Raw genomic sequence first — 14844 nt, 5'->3', positions numbered from 1 at the left:
CTAGTCACACCAGGGTCGTTCTGCAGATGCTTCTTGGGTTCTCTCTCTCTCTCTCTCTCTCTCTCTCTCAAGTTGCATCAATTTATACAGAGCCGACGTAGGTCTCCAACACTGCACCTGAGTTACAGGTGCAGGCGCTCACTGCTCATGCCCGCCACCCAGCCCCACAGTCCCCACCTCCCAGGGCTCCCTCCCGGTTGTTACCCCCCACCCCCACAGGTAGTTTGGATTCTGCATTCACATTTCTAAGGTTTGTTTTGGTTTAGTTTTGTCTGTTGCTTTGTTGTGTTTCCCTACGTTCCCCATATGCATGAGATCATCTGCTGTTTGTCTCTCTCCTTCCAACTTATTCTGCTTAGCATGGATTCTTTTTCTGCGCACACATGCTCTTCCAAATTGCTTATAGTTGTATTAAAATTTTAGATCAATGCCTGCATGTCTACGTCTCCATCACTTAAAGTTGGGGAGCTCAACCGGAAAGCTGAGGTGTGCCCTGCCCATGGCAACCTTCCCTGAGGAGGTTCTCCCAAAGCTCACAGGAGAGCGCCTTGTGGACCCATGTGGCCAGCCCCAGAGCAGGTCCCACCCCCAGCGGTGCAGGTGTATGTTTAGCTGGCAAAATATTAAGATTCTCATCTACTTTATTTCTGGCTACAGAAATAGTCCTTTCCTATGTCCACCATCTGCACACCGGAGAATACACCTCTTGGAATACACACGCACCTTTCTGCCTGCTCCTGAGGTGACCTCTAGTTGTTAGCTTGGGGAGACTGCAGGTCCATATGAATTTATAGGGAAGAGACCTCGGTCGGGACCCTCCCTTCCAGCAGTGGGGAACACCGCTCATTCTTCTCCGTGTTGTTCTGGGAGGTGTTTTGTTTTTCATGCTTACAATTAGGCAGTCTTGTTTTAAACTATGCCCTATTTTTATAATAATGCCAGACTACATCCCAGAAATATCCATTACAATATTATGTTGGCAGTCCCATTGGGTACATTTTCTGCATATTTAGGAAAATTGTCCTGGCCAAGTGATTTCATTTATAGAAAAGGATCTTCATTAAAATATGATGTAATCTCTTGTATGAACAGTGCTGACAAGTTTGGTTTAATTTTTCTCTTCTCCTTGGCATTCCTCTCTTTAAAAAATATGCTTTTTTTTCCTTCCAAGTTGCTTTCTTCTTTAACTTACTTTGAGGAAAACAATATATTCCTTTGGTAGCTAAGTGTAAGTTAAAAATACTAGCAAAAGGGATGAAGAAGGAAAAAGGAGTAGTGATAATTGTGGTTCCTTGGGGGGGGGGTTGAATATGAAAAAGTTTAAGCAATCAATAATTTGTAAGTCAAACACAAAAAGTCAGTGGCAAAAGAGAAGTCCTGCCTGTGGGTTATTCACCCTGAAGGAGGAACCACCTCCTGGCCATCACAGTCAGCTTGGTGTTTGCCCAACTGAGCAGCAGGTCAACTCAAAACAGAGAAGTAAAACCATCTCTGTTTGCTCTTTTGAGCATGCCAGTGAATCATTCTTTATGAGATCACCAGGAAGCAGCCCTCAAGGGAAGGACCGACAAGTCACTCAGCAACACAGCAGCGGAGCATCTGTGGATTTGGGTAGATGCTTCCTCCTATTCGGGGGATTCTGGGATCAGTTCTGCACCCTTTGGGTTTGTTTTCTAATGTTACTCGTGTCTTGGAGAAATAACAGAAAACAGAGCTCACTCTTCCCAGGTTCAGTTGCCTCCTTTTCTTGAGGGCTGATCCTGGGAATGAAGTTTGATTTGGGGGAAGAGAAACCACAAGTAGATATCCCCATGGGATCGTCCCTCTGGGAACAGCTATTGTGTGATGACAGTTATTTGAATTTTCCATTTTGTTTTGAGATTTAAGAAGAAGGGAAGAAAGGGAGAGGGTTGACTCTCTCTTTGACTCACTGCCTCATGGATCCTCTGATGCTCTTATTTATTTATTTTTTTTATGTTTTAAAAGGAGAGATTTATTGCAGTGGCTTCAACTCCTACAAAAAAGGGAGGCACTTGTGTAGTCACAGGTGGGCAGGAGAGCTGTCACTCTCATTTTTTAAATACTTATTGTTATTTATTTATGCACACAAGAACTGGGGTGCAGGCCAGAGGTGCAGGGGGTGAGAGGATTCCCCAGAGACAGTGGGGAACAGAACAGGCAGACTGACTAAAACACATTGCTGAGGGGAGCAGCGGGGAGACAGGAGAGGTCTGCTGCACCATGTGGGTCAGCTCACTGGTTGGGGATGGAACTCGTGCTGCAGTGGCTGCGGGACAGCTTCATAGTGCTGAGACTTAACCCCTGTGTCGCCAGGGAGGTCTATGCGGCACCCCTTCTCTGAAGACGCCTCACAGTCAGGACGGAAGACATGGAGCACAGCTCGGGGTCCAATGCCAATCATCCTGATAGCTGAGGTTCCCCTATGGGATGTGACTTTGGGGTTCTTTAAAAACACAGACTCAGCCCAAACTGATACTCATTATCCATGACATGCCTTGATTAGCAGCGATTCTCTCTGTTTTTCTGCTCTTCAGTTTGCCTCCTGCTCCATGTATAGACTGTGGCTGAGTTTTTAAAATTCCGATTTCTCTTTCCCACAAAGTCACAGGCGCTGAGGCTGGGGACAGGTCTCCTCGAGCTCTCTGATGTGTCATCTTATTAACATTTCTTTGGGGAGTCCTCAGAGTGTTTTAATTGGCATCATGATTCAAGTTTCAGTGGTTTGCACAGATTGTCCTGTGGCTAAGTTCATTACCAGGTCCTCCTCCATTTCCATTTCAAAGCCTTCATGCTCTGCTCGCAGGGTGTCTTCTAGGCAAACTCTGAGAACAGCAGGTGCAGCCGGTGGGAGTCTCCTGCCCCGGGCTACAGAGGTTGTCTCAGCCCCCTATTGAAGGAGGGGGCGAGGGGCCGCCTCACTCCCCATGGGTGCTGGAGCCCCTGCTTAGGTGTGCGCTGGGGGATCTGACATTCAGGTTGGTTGTTCTGTGGAGTCTTTGCTTTCCTGAGAGACGTGAGCAGTGGTAACAGATAAGTCGTTGTTCAACCAAATACAAGCACAGCAGAGCTAGTCATCAGCCGCTCACTTGCTCAGGCATATGGGGCCTGTGCCTCTACACCTGTCAGTCCCAGTGTTGTTTTAGGTTCTGGGGACGAGGCAGTGAATGGTACAGACTTGGCCGTCACAGACATGGTGTAGGGAGAAGAGAAATATGGGATCTAAAAGGGAAAAGAAACACGGGCCTCAATGGGACAGAACTGTGGGTCTGCTTTGGGGGTGACTCAGGATGGTTCTCTCTGAAGGGTGACTATAGGGCGAGTTAGTCAGGCTTTTTGCGCCACTGGTCTCTGTGGCTACCACCTGCGGCCTTGACTGTGCTGTTGCCCAGAAGCCACCCTGCGTCCAGGAGGGTGATGGCTTTGAGATGGAAATGGAGGAGGCGCTTGAGAGCGTGGGCACAGGGCACGATGCCTGATGGTGAACACCTGGAGTGTGGTGTGGGTGCACGTGCGTGTGCACACCTGAGCCTGGAGCTGGGCTATGAGGGTGGCATCACTCAGAGACAGCGCTGTCTTGGGAACATGTGTCCTTGGGAGAAGGTGTCCCTTCTAGTTTCCAAAGTGGGCTTCACCTGCAGGTGGATTTCTGTTGCGGAGGACAAGGAGTCACACACTTTTCACTTGTACTGTGTACGCTCATATTAGCTAAAGACCCCTTCGGAGGAAGCACTCTGAGAAACCCAGATGGAAGATGGAAGATCAGGCCAGTGAGGAACTTCAGATGCCCGAGAGATGCACCTGCGAACGCGTGGTCACAGCTTCAGCAAAGGGTGAGCTCGATGTTGAATGGAATCATTGTCATTCGAGTGCCCCTCTTGTGCCCATCACAGAGGGGAAGGAATGTTAAGGGCAGGAGGTGCAGGGGTGACCCATTGTTATTCCCCCCATTCAGGTACAGAGGGAGCTGTGGCCTCTGGCAAACCAGGGAAGGAGTCCCAGACTCCCCTTCGGGAAGGTGAAGACAGCGCCCACCTCTCCGCAACCTCTGTGAGCACAGCTACTTCCTCCAGAGTGAGAGCCTCAGAATCTTAGCAAGAACAATGTCGGTGGTGCTATTAGAGGGTCTTTATTTGTTGTCTTTATAGTGGAAAGTCAAATTGTGGAGGAAAGCTTTTTCTCTCTTTTTATAAGCACAGCTCTATTTGAAAGAACTATAAAGAACTCCAAAGAAATATAAAACTCTAGTTGATGACAAGCATGCTGGGGATTTAGGCATGCTCTAGGGAGTCAAGGCCAACAATTTATTTGTAATGCACAGAAGTTAGAGTGGCTGATGGGATAAAGGGGTGGCTGTGTGAATAGACACACAGGAGCAAATATAATAAAGTAGTAGAAGAATGAAGTCTAGGAGATGGCATGGATATTGCTATACAATCCCTTCAACTTGTTTTTGCATGTGACTGTTTTCTAAATTCAGTGTTAGAGAAAATACTAAAACAAGTACTTCATGGCTTTGAGTCCAGGAAAGCTGAACAGAACACTAGTTTCCATTTTAAAAGGCGTGTAAATAATGTGTTTTTGCGGGGCCTGAGTCCTTGGGCCCGCAGAGCAAGTTGTGCTCAGCACCAAGGACAGTGGCCGACTGCAAAGATCAATGTGTGTCAGCCCTGAGGGTAACCCGAAGCCTGCTGCCCTCTTGAGAGAAACACCCCATCTGCAGACTGGAATTTGCCTTAAGTTCTAGCAGAAATATCCTAACAGCAGTTTGCCCAGTTTGTTCATTCTGTGTGTGGGCCTAATAGGGACTGTGATTGGACATTAGTTGGATCAAAAGAATATAGGATTTAGTCATAAAGGGACTTACAATCCAAAAGAAGAGTCAACATTTATTTGTCAAACACTCAGGTGCTCAAGAGCTTGGGAGGGATTCAAGGCCGGGCTCACAGTGAAGTGACCCCCCCTGACTTTGCAAAGCTAACTGCTCGAACATCCCCAGAAATCTAAATACAGGATGTAAAAAGCGGGGTTCTCATGTTCATGTGGTGCTGAGTGACTTGTATTATATAAAATAATACTATTCTATACAATAATAATACTATATATATGCTTTATTAAGTAAAGTATACACAGTAATAATATTCAATGATACAGGTTAGTATAACGATATTATCATAGTTATGTATTATCATACAAATAGATAACAATGTAATATATACAGTCAAGATATCATTGTTACATATATATAATAAACATAAAAACAACCATGTTCCAGATATGAAAGCTTGTCAAATGTTGAGTGTACACATTTTGAGAACCACTCATTTAATTACAAATTTCCAGATGTTTGCTGCCATTTTGGTTCTTTGGTCTATAAATGCTCTAAGTTCCGTTCCCTTAGGAACTGCCTGTGTATTTATTCAAAAATAATAGGAACAGATTTGGATGAAAAAGACTTGAAGTTCAGATTAGGATTTAGAGTCATTGCCAACAACCTGGATTTTTAGGGTGCTATGGAGTTCCTGTTAAGCTGCTGAAACCAAGTTTTCTCTTTACTGCTCTTAAGGTAAATACTTAGCTTAATTATTGGGGAATAGATTTGTTTCTAATTGGAATGAGGCTGTACTGCTATTTTTTTAAGTGCAAATTGACCTTTTCTCTTTAGATTATCTTTGAAGACTCTCCCATTGTCTGAACAAGCAACGAAAATTTATTCCACTAGGAAAGAGGGAGAAGAACAACAAGGTAAATGAATTACTTTCTTCAGTTTGCTAAAAGGTCATTGTGTCCCGCTCTGATTTCCCCTCATGTTTAATTCGTCTGGATGCCAAGTGAAATCTGGCAGAAACTCATCAACGAGATCCCAGCCAGGGTGGTGGGCCAGCCCTTGGGGCGAATGAAATCCCAGCAGGGCACTCAGTGGCTGCGGGGGCAGGAGGAGAGCGCCTTCCCTGGGACAGAGGCTCTGCGTGTGCCTGGGGGGGGGTCACATATGGGATCCGATTGCACACACATAACACACACACATGCACAAGCACACACCACACACAATCGCACACACCACACACAATCGCACACACCACACACAATCACACACATAACACACAGGCACACACACAACACACAGGCACACACATACACATAGGCACACAGGCACAAACACACATGTGCACACACATACACATAGGCACACAGGCACAAACACACATGTGTACACCACACGCAAGCACATACAAGTACACGAGCACGCACTGCACAGGGCAGAAGCAATACAACATCCTCGCACACATGTGCATGCATGATCATGCATGCACACACATAAAACACCCATGTGCATGTGAAAACAGGCAGGACCTGAGCATGTCTGCCCTGTAGCAGCGCAGCAGGGTCACCGTCCTGGCTTTGAGGTTGTCTTGCATTCACATAAATGTCCCCTCGGAAGAAGCCAGACTGAAGGTTCGTGAGCCCTTCCTCCCACTTTACAGCAGCCAGTGGGTCTACACTTGCTTCCAAAAACATTTAAAAGTTAATGTTGGAAGGAGGTCCTGGTGCTGGCCCCCAGCGTCCCGCCAGCCCCACACCCCGAACCAGCTGTTCCCATCCAGGCGGGGCCCCCCAGAGGGGGTGAGAGGCCGCAGGCCAGAGGGGGTGGTGAGCTCTGTGCCCGAGACGCTTGGGCTCCTCCTCCGAGGACGACGAGGGCTTCAGCTCAGCGACACAGCTCTGGCCGCCCAGACCCCCAGGTGCCGGTGAGCGGGACAGACATGTCAGCTGGGAAGCCCTGCAGGCTGAGGGCGGAGAAGGGGTGGCCAGAGGCGGGAAGGGGGGGCGCCGAGGAGGGGCTGACAGGGAGCGGGGCAGAGCGGCAGGAAGCCCCAGAGGATGCAGAGCTGAGGCAGCGAAAACTGGTCATTTTGAGGAGCAGCAAGGTCAGAGGTCAGAGGACACCGACCTGAGCCCCAGGAGGCGCTAATTCCAGGTGCCTGCCTCGCTCAGCTGGCCGGAGCTGACGCGGGAGCCCAGGCAGGCCTGGCTGCGGAGAGTCTGTGGTGGGCGGCGGGAGCCGGCCGGCCCCTCGGGCCCCAGAGACCACAGGCGGCCCCAGGTCAAGCCTTCGTGGAGGACGCTAGTGGGCAGACATGGGGCTTTTGCTTCCTCTCAGAGCAGTTTTTTAAAAAACACACAAAAAGGCTTTGATCGAAATTATTTGCATTTCCTTTCCAGTTCTTCAAGGAGCCCTTCTTGTCTGTACACTAATAAGGGAAGTATAAAAATGAACTATTTATGGGTCCCCCAAGGCAACTATATAATCGACTATTGTCTCGGAAAGAAATCATTCGGTTAAAAAAAAGCTAACGCTGCAAAAAGACGCCTGAGATAAAGTGAAAAGGAGGATTTGTAATAACGACGCCTGAGGTTTGCTGTAAAAACTGAAGGCCGAGAGCTGAGGTGGCATTATGGCATCTCCTTCTGTATCTGGAGAGCAAAATCCTAATAGAAACCTGACGTCTGGGGCCGAAGCTCTGCAGCAACACGCGCATGGGTGGGAGAAGCCAGTGCCACAGTCCCCCGGGGGGAAACTCCAGGGAGAAGACCTGTTCTGAGAAGGTGACACATCCACTCGCAGGTTGGCTGGGCCGCCTCCCCTGAGGATTTGGCGGAGGCTGGAAAAGCCACCCTCGGGTGCTTCTCGCCAACAGTGTTGACAGGAAGGCGTTGCTCATCGCCGACCCCCCACATGGTGGCTGGGGTGTCCCTGAAACATGGGGGCCGGCTTTCCCCGCCGAGCCATGCCCGAGCGCGCGGGAGCAGCCTCTTCACGACGGAGCCTCAGGACCACACAGTCACCAAGCACTTTGTACCCGTCGGAGTCCGCTCTCCGTGGCACGCATTTTAAAATGGGCTCCGTGCATCGCTGTCTTCACCAGGAGATCAGGCGACAGAGCCGGGCAGACACGGCCCACCTGCGGGAGGCGTGCTCTGCCCGGCCGCTCGGGATCCCGGGCTTCGCCCCGTCCCCTCTGGCCGGGGCACGGCCTCCTCAGAGCCACTCCACCTTCGCGCCGCTCCAAAGAAGCCGGCGTTGGCCTCGCCGTTGCTGTTCAGAAAGAATCTTCTAGTAGTTTCTCCCTCGACAGTGCTGTGCCTTTAAAGAAATTTCTTCTTGCGGGCAAACAGAAGAACAGTGTTTTCAAGATTTTGTCATATAATTTTTTTCCGACTATTTTAGGCCTTTTTCCAGGAATAAAAGCTTTTCCATTTCCCCTCTCCTCTGACCCTTCCAGATTAGCTTTTAAGAAGACGATGATGTCAGTAAATCATTCTTATTGCCAGAGAGATCTGACTTCCCTTTATAAGGGTTTTAATATGCTTTGTTTTATGCCAGGAGGGTGAGGAGCCTGAGGAGGAGCTGACACTCGTGCTGCACTGGAGAGGGAGCAGAAGCAGGATGTGCAGCCCCAATCCGGGCAGTTCTCACTCCAGTGAGATCTTAATTGAGGTGAAAATAATGGGACAGAAGAACCCTGGCCCTCGGGGGCGGGGGGGGGGAGGCTGTCTCCCAAGCCCTCCTCTCCCCACATCCGGCCGGTGGGGCAGGGCTGGGGCACACCCTCAGGAGCACCCTGAGTTCCCTGCCTGCCTGTGTCTGCCCCCCTCTCCTGCCGCCCTTCTGCTTCTTCGGGTTTCCAGTCTTGTGCATGGAGGGAAGCAAGCCGGTCCGGGCTGCCTCCCGGATACTCTTCACTTGGTCCTGAAGTCTCGCTGTGTCGGCTTCTCCAGATTTGGCCAGAACTGTTCTCTGGATCCTCAGCCTCTGACTATGTCACCAGTCTCTGTGGCTTAGCGGAGACTCCAGCCCCCACCCCCAGCCCCTGCCTTTGTTGTCGTGGCCCTGAAAGAAAAGACCCCGTCGCTCTCAGCACGCAGCTCGCCTTCGACCGCAGCGGACAGCGCCTGTCTCCACGCGGCTCACCCTGGGCGACGCAGCGGAAGTGAGAGAACGTGGGAAACAATACGAGGCCTTGCAGAGAGCGTGAACTTAGCTCAGGGGCTGCTGTCGATACGTGGGTGCATTCGAAGCTGGTACGGCTTCTGGATTCTTCTTTGTTCTCTTCTAGCCGATGTAATCTCCTCGCACTTGCGAGCACATCCAGAGCGCAAACGTTCCCTTCCAGCAGGAGCGCGTGGGAGAATGTCCCGCCTTAGGAAAGAGGCGGGTCCGTCCCGGGCCCACTGAGATGGCCTGAGCTGAAGAGAGCACGCCACGCGCGGGACTCGGTGTCCCAGGAGGGCCCCGGTGCAGCCAGTGGGGAAAATAGGCTTCAACTAAATTCAGCTTTGTCAAGCCAGGCAGGGGTGATGTTTACTTTTGCTTCTGTTTTCCAGAACGTAGTGGGAGCGATGGGTCGACGAGAAACTGAATTTCTAAAGGAGTCGTTAAAGTCATCTCCTCCGTGGTGGTGTCTGGCTTTGCTGTCTGTGCCCGACGCCATCCTCGCGTTCCCCACGCCCGTGGGAACGTGCACCACGTGCTCTTGCTTTTCCTTTGGAATGAGTGATTCTCCCAAGAAGGCCAGAACGCCAGGCAACAGGCTTCCGGAGGCCCAGCTGCTCTGAAGTGGCTTCCCGGGTGCCGTCTCCGCTCTGGTTGGGTCCTGAAGGGGCTCGCCAGGTCCCTCTCTGTACGCCGTGCCGCCGTCCCCTCTCCGGCCACCCGCACAGCGGCCCCTCCCCCCAGACAGAATGTTCTCTCCTGTGCAGATTCTGAACTCTGCATTCCGTCCAAGGCTCACTGTGACTTACTGCCGTTACCCAGGAAGCTTTTCTGGACAAGCCGTCATCCACGCAGCGTTCATTCTGCTCGCGTCCTCTCCCTGTCTGTCTCTCCAGCATCTAGCCCCAGACATCCAGCCGCCTGCCGGCATCACCTCTGCCCGCCCAGTCCCAGCGCCCCTCCTCCGTCCTCTCTTACCACGTTTCCTCCTTCCCGCCATCCGGATCTGTTGTCTGTGTGTCTGTCTATTATCTGTCTGTCTAGCTAGCTAGCTACTACCTATCATCTACTGTCCATCCTTTTTGTCTCAGGTGGGTCTAAGGTGAGTGTCTCCCACACTTGTGTGATCGTCTGTTCACATTACGAGTGAAACGGCTGGTTTGCAGCCCCAGGGTTTCCTCTCTGGCAGGGCTGAGCCACGTGCCCTGTGCCCTTATTCAAAGTCTCTCTAAAGTCGCCTTCGTCCCGTCTCCCTGCCCCGAGCGGGCACAACGCCAGGCACAACACTGGGTTTCCAATAACTATGTTTTGAATTGAATTTGTTTTTCTTATGGGCCAGTTTCATCCCCCTAAAGTGCTATTTCTCAACCTTTTTGTTTTCATTATAATCCCCCCAAGGAAACCTTTCAACAGGTATTTCTCTAATTACCTCGTCTATGAAATGTTACCACGATACACTTTCCATCTGCTTATATTGTTAGGCATGGCTGTGCTTTATACACAAGAAGAGTAAGATTTTGTGGTGCCTCCTCCCTACCCCCCCAAAGAATTTCCTTCCTCATGGGGTACAAATCCCTCTTGTGGAAGTCACTGGTGACTTGAGGGGCCTGGGAAATGGATCTGGAGACCCCAGACACTTTCTGGTCAACAGGGAGGCCTGCTTCATCCCAGGGCCTTTTCTCTTACTTAGGAAAGAGACAGAAGAAATCCCTCGACACTTGAAGTAACTAGCAAAGTTCTTTAGTCCTGACCCCTGGCCTGCAGTTTTGGCAGAACACTCCAGAATGCAGGAGAATTTACTTTGCACAACCTTAGGGGAGTGTGGACTTTCTTTGCAACACCCCATCCCTCTGGCCGCTCTTTACCGCAGGCCCCGCTGAGACTCTGTGCAAGTTTGCTTGTCTGGATGCCAGGAGGAGGCTGTCGCAGAGGCCCCTGGTGGTCAGCGCATGAGCCGGGTGTGGCTGGGACCAAGGCAGGGGCGCGTGGGCTCAGTGGAGAATCAGCAGCATGAACACTAGACCACGCTGGCAGCCGGGGCAGTGAGGTTCGACCTTCCTTCTGAGCAGCTGTGCAGAAGCTGCCGCCGGGCGGGGCCGGGGGGGTCAGACCCTTCCACCTGCACTGCTGACCGAGGAGCTGAGGGTGGGGAGGTCCAGCCGTGGGCACCGGCTGCATCTCTGCGGGGGGTTCTGGAAAGGGAGCGGTCGAGTCCTGCTGGCCTCCCTCCCGCAGCCGCCCGTCTTCAGGTCAGGGCAACTCAGAACGAGACGTCCCCTCTGTCAAGAGTCAAGATGTTTTGTTTTATGTCGGTGACTCATTGTTTCTTCCTGCGTAAACTCAACACGTGCTGGTGGGAGCAGCTCTCAGAGTCAGATCTGTGGGACGGCTTCCCAGGTTCAAATCCTCACTTTGATGGTCTGATAAAGTCTGTGTTTCACTGCTGTGCAGCCTTGACTTTCAGAGAACAGCAGTCAGGCCCAGCCGCGGACACAGCCGCACACCCACCGCCCACCGGAGCAAGACTAGCCTCAGAGGCGGGAGAGCGCTGGCATTCAGACCCTGGGCAGCTCTGAAGGCATACCTCAGGCCACCTCGGGCGGGAGGCGAGAGGCCAGGTGTGTGAGGGCCACAGCTTCCCAGGACACGGGAGGGAAGCTTAGAGCAGAAAATTTGGAATGGAAGCTGAACAAGCCAGAAATTAAGGATGAATCAGTCATTAAACCAGTCTGTGGGAAAAGACTAAAATCAGACCATCTTGGCAGATGAGTCTACCCGGAGCTCAGAAGTGGCAGATTCCACAATAGATAACATCGCAACCCCGCTCACCGGACCCGCTCACTGGACCCGCTCACTGGACCCGCTCACTGGACCCCATCACCAACAGTGAGGAAAACCACCAAAGTGAATCAGGATGCGTGCCATTGAGTGTGGACAACGAGGCCATTTCACCCCTTCGGAGCGTTGGTTGCAGTTGCCATGGGTTTGTTGCTATTGCTTGGAGCCTTTGAAGTCCTTCAAGTAGATTTTAAAGATTTAAAACGGTAGCACCTGCTGCTCTGACAGTGCAAAGATTGATGAGCTGACAGCCTCCACCTGCCTTTCCCCGGCTCTCGCCCACATCCGCCCCACAGGCTCTCTGCGCACCGCTTCCAGGGAGCCTGGCGTTCCTTGAAAGCACCTTGGCCTTTGGGGCCCACTGGAAGGTCCACGCTCTTCCCCGCAGCTGACATGCCCTGGCCTGGCCCGCTCGCTGTCTCGCAGCTCTCGGCCCAGGTGGGCACGGCCGACTCCCAGAACCTGACGGTGCTTGATTCACCTGTAACCCCCCAGCTCCACTCGCCGCAGCTACTGGGTGATAAATATAGATCGTGCCTCCTGGCTTAGCTGAGTCGGCCTTCTCTATAAAAGTAATGACTTTGGTCTGCTGGGAAATATTCTGAAGGTTAATATCCCAGACTGCAAGAGAAAATGAACATCGAATTGCTTCCAGTCAGCTCAAACACATGATGATTTGTGATGTTTCCTAATTACATTTTTTATTGCAAAATATATTGAGATGTTCACATCTCTAAAAACAGTCCCACACAACTACCGGGTGACCTGGAATCTTCCAGGTTGAGAATACTGTCCATTTTTTCCAAATTCTTTTCTCTCAAATGTAACTCTATGAAAATAATGATAGGATGGTTTTGGTTTATAACACATATCGATTAAATCATTGTGTGGAGACGAATTACTTTTTGATGAATAATTCCAAGAGTTACTCTCAGTGGGTGGGAGTCACATTAATATAACCCACATGGAAGTGACTCCGCATGAAAGAAGTGACAGTATTTGAAAACAGATGAATCAAACCAGAAAAATGTGAAAAATAATATGGGGGTCTCCCCCCAACCTGGATTTGGTTCCAACAAATCAAAAGCAAAATATCATATATGTTTAAAAACTGGTATTACAGTGTCGTTTTGTTTTTGTGTAGTTAGTGTACCTTGTTTTGTTTTGTTTCGTTTGACAGCGGTGAGTTCACTTCCAACAAATTTCTGGCTAAGTGGTTAAAAATGATTTTGTTTTTAACCATCTTGACCTACTGGTGCTCAGCTACTCTTTCCAAACAAAAAAAGAAAGGAGAAGAACTAAAACAAAAAAGCCCACATAAGTCTTAGACCCCAAAGCAAAACTCAGCGCCCCGTTTTGTTGCTTTCTGATTTTCCGACTCTTTAGAATGATCATCATTATTCAATTAAGTAATGGATCATAAAAATATATATAGTTTAATTATCAAAACATACATATGATTATATTAGATTATTTAAAGTTTTGTTCTGATTTTTACAGTTATTGTTTCCAGCTTTGGAACTGGAGATACAACAGGGTATTATTTTTCCAAAGGGAGTCCTGTTTATTGCTTGATTATTAGAGAACTTGGTGCTCAAATTGAGGATGTGCCGGCAACCAGGCCTGCTTTAGGGTTACCCGGGGAAGCTGGCAAGGGCCTGGCGCAAAGTGGATGCTCACCAAATGCAGGTTTTTGGGGGCAACACAGAATAAAGAACAGCAGCTGGGACCTTGACAACAAGGAGAGAGTGTGCTGGTCGCCCTGGGGTGAGCGGCGGAAACAGACAAGTGCTTTAGGGACGAGAAAGTCATCGTCTGAGCAGCGGTTTGGCGGAAATGGCGGGGAAACGTCTTCTACTGGTGACCTTCCCAGATGGAAACTTCCCTCCCAGATGGAAATTTCCCTCCCAGAATATCATCAGGGAAGTTACGGTTGTGTTATTTATTTTTTTGTGGGACCCTCGCCGGTGGCCGGGGAACGAACTGGCGCTGCAGAGGCTGCGGGCAGCCTCGCAGCCCAGCACTTAACCGCTGCGCCACCAGGGGAGGCCCCACGGTTGTGTTATTTTTAATGTCTTTCATTCACTGATGAGGCATTAAGGCAAAACCTGTGAGTCTACCCCCCATTCATTCCAGAGGGACTCGGCATTTCGCTGGGTAAATTGAATTTGTCTTCCCGCCCCAGTACATGGCTCAGGTGTGCGCCGTCTGCAAGTGTTGGTGTCTCAAGTCAAGGTGTCTGCGCTGTTGAAACTCGGATCATGATGCATTTTCCTCTTCGGAGAAGGGGTAGGAAGGAACGCTTCAGCCAGCAACGGGTAAGAATGGATTTCTCCACTGTAGGGTAAAGAAAATGTCAGGCTTTTCTGCCCTTCCGCCATCAGGATAGATGATGGATCCTTGTCCTGAATCATGCCTGATGGCGGCACCTGGAGTGGGGTGTGGGCCTAGGTAGATGGGATTCAGCTGAGCTAAGACTGTGCTTTTTAAGGGCGGCGTCATGGGGACGCCAGCAGCAGCAGCAGCAGTAGTAGTAGCAGCAGTAGAAGCCGAAGCAGAAGCCGAAAGAGAAGCCGAGAAGCAGCAGAACGAACGCTAGAGAGCCCAGATAGAGTGAAGACTTGCTGGGGGGCTGGGAGGCCTGCCAGCCTCCCAGCCCCCCAGCCAGCACCCCTGCCTGCCATATGCCTGGTGAACCCCAAATAAAAAACCTGCAAAACTACTGAGGACTCTGACTCCTCCTTTACCGGGTCTGCATGGGATGAGAGAACCTGCCTTGTGTCCAGTCCTGCCCTTACACTCCACACTTTGGCCAACACTCTCCAAGCTTTAAAAACATTTGATAATCCTGGGGCCTCCATGGTGGCACAGCACTATGAAGCTACCTGCAGCCTCTGCAGCATGAGTTTGAGCCCCGGCCAGGGAGCTACCCACATGGCGTGACAGACCTCTCCTGTCTCCCCGCTGCTCCCCTCAGCAGTGTGTTACAGTGG

General features: G+C 50.6%; 1 long non-coding RNA gene across 1 annotated transcript; it reads left to right on the top strand.

The window, feature by feature from the left end:
* Window positions 1–9789: 9789 nt before the first annotated feature.
* On the top strand, window positions 9790–14477 carry LOC119260615 (uncharacterized). The gene is made up of 3 exons (XR_005128765.2): window positions 9790–10115; window positions 14037–14169; window positions 14343–14477. It is a non-coding gene; the product is annotated as an uncharacterized LOC119260615 (long non-coding RNA).
* The last annotated feature ends 367 nt before the right edge of the window (window positions 14478–14844 follow it).

Source organism: Talpa occidentalis, unplaced genomic scaffold (assembly GCF_014898055.3).
Source record: "Talpa occidentalis isolate TD23 unplaced genomic scaffold, MPIMG_talOcc4v2.1 talOcc4.6, whole genome shotgun sequence".
NCBI lineage: Eukaryota > Metazoa > Chordata > Mammalia > Eulipotyphla > Talpidae > Talpa > Talpa occidentalis.
This window is presented reverse-complemented; position numbering and strand designations above follow the sequence as displayed.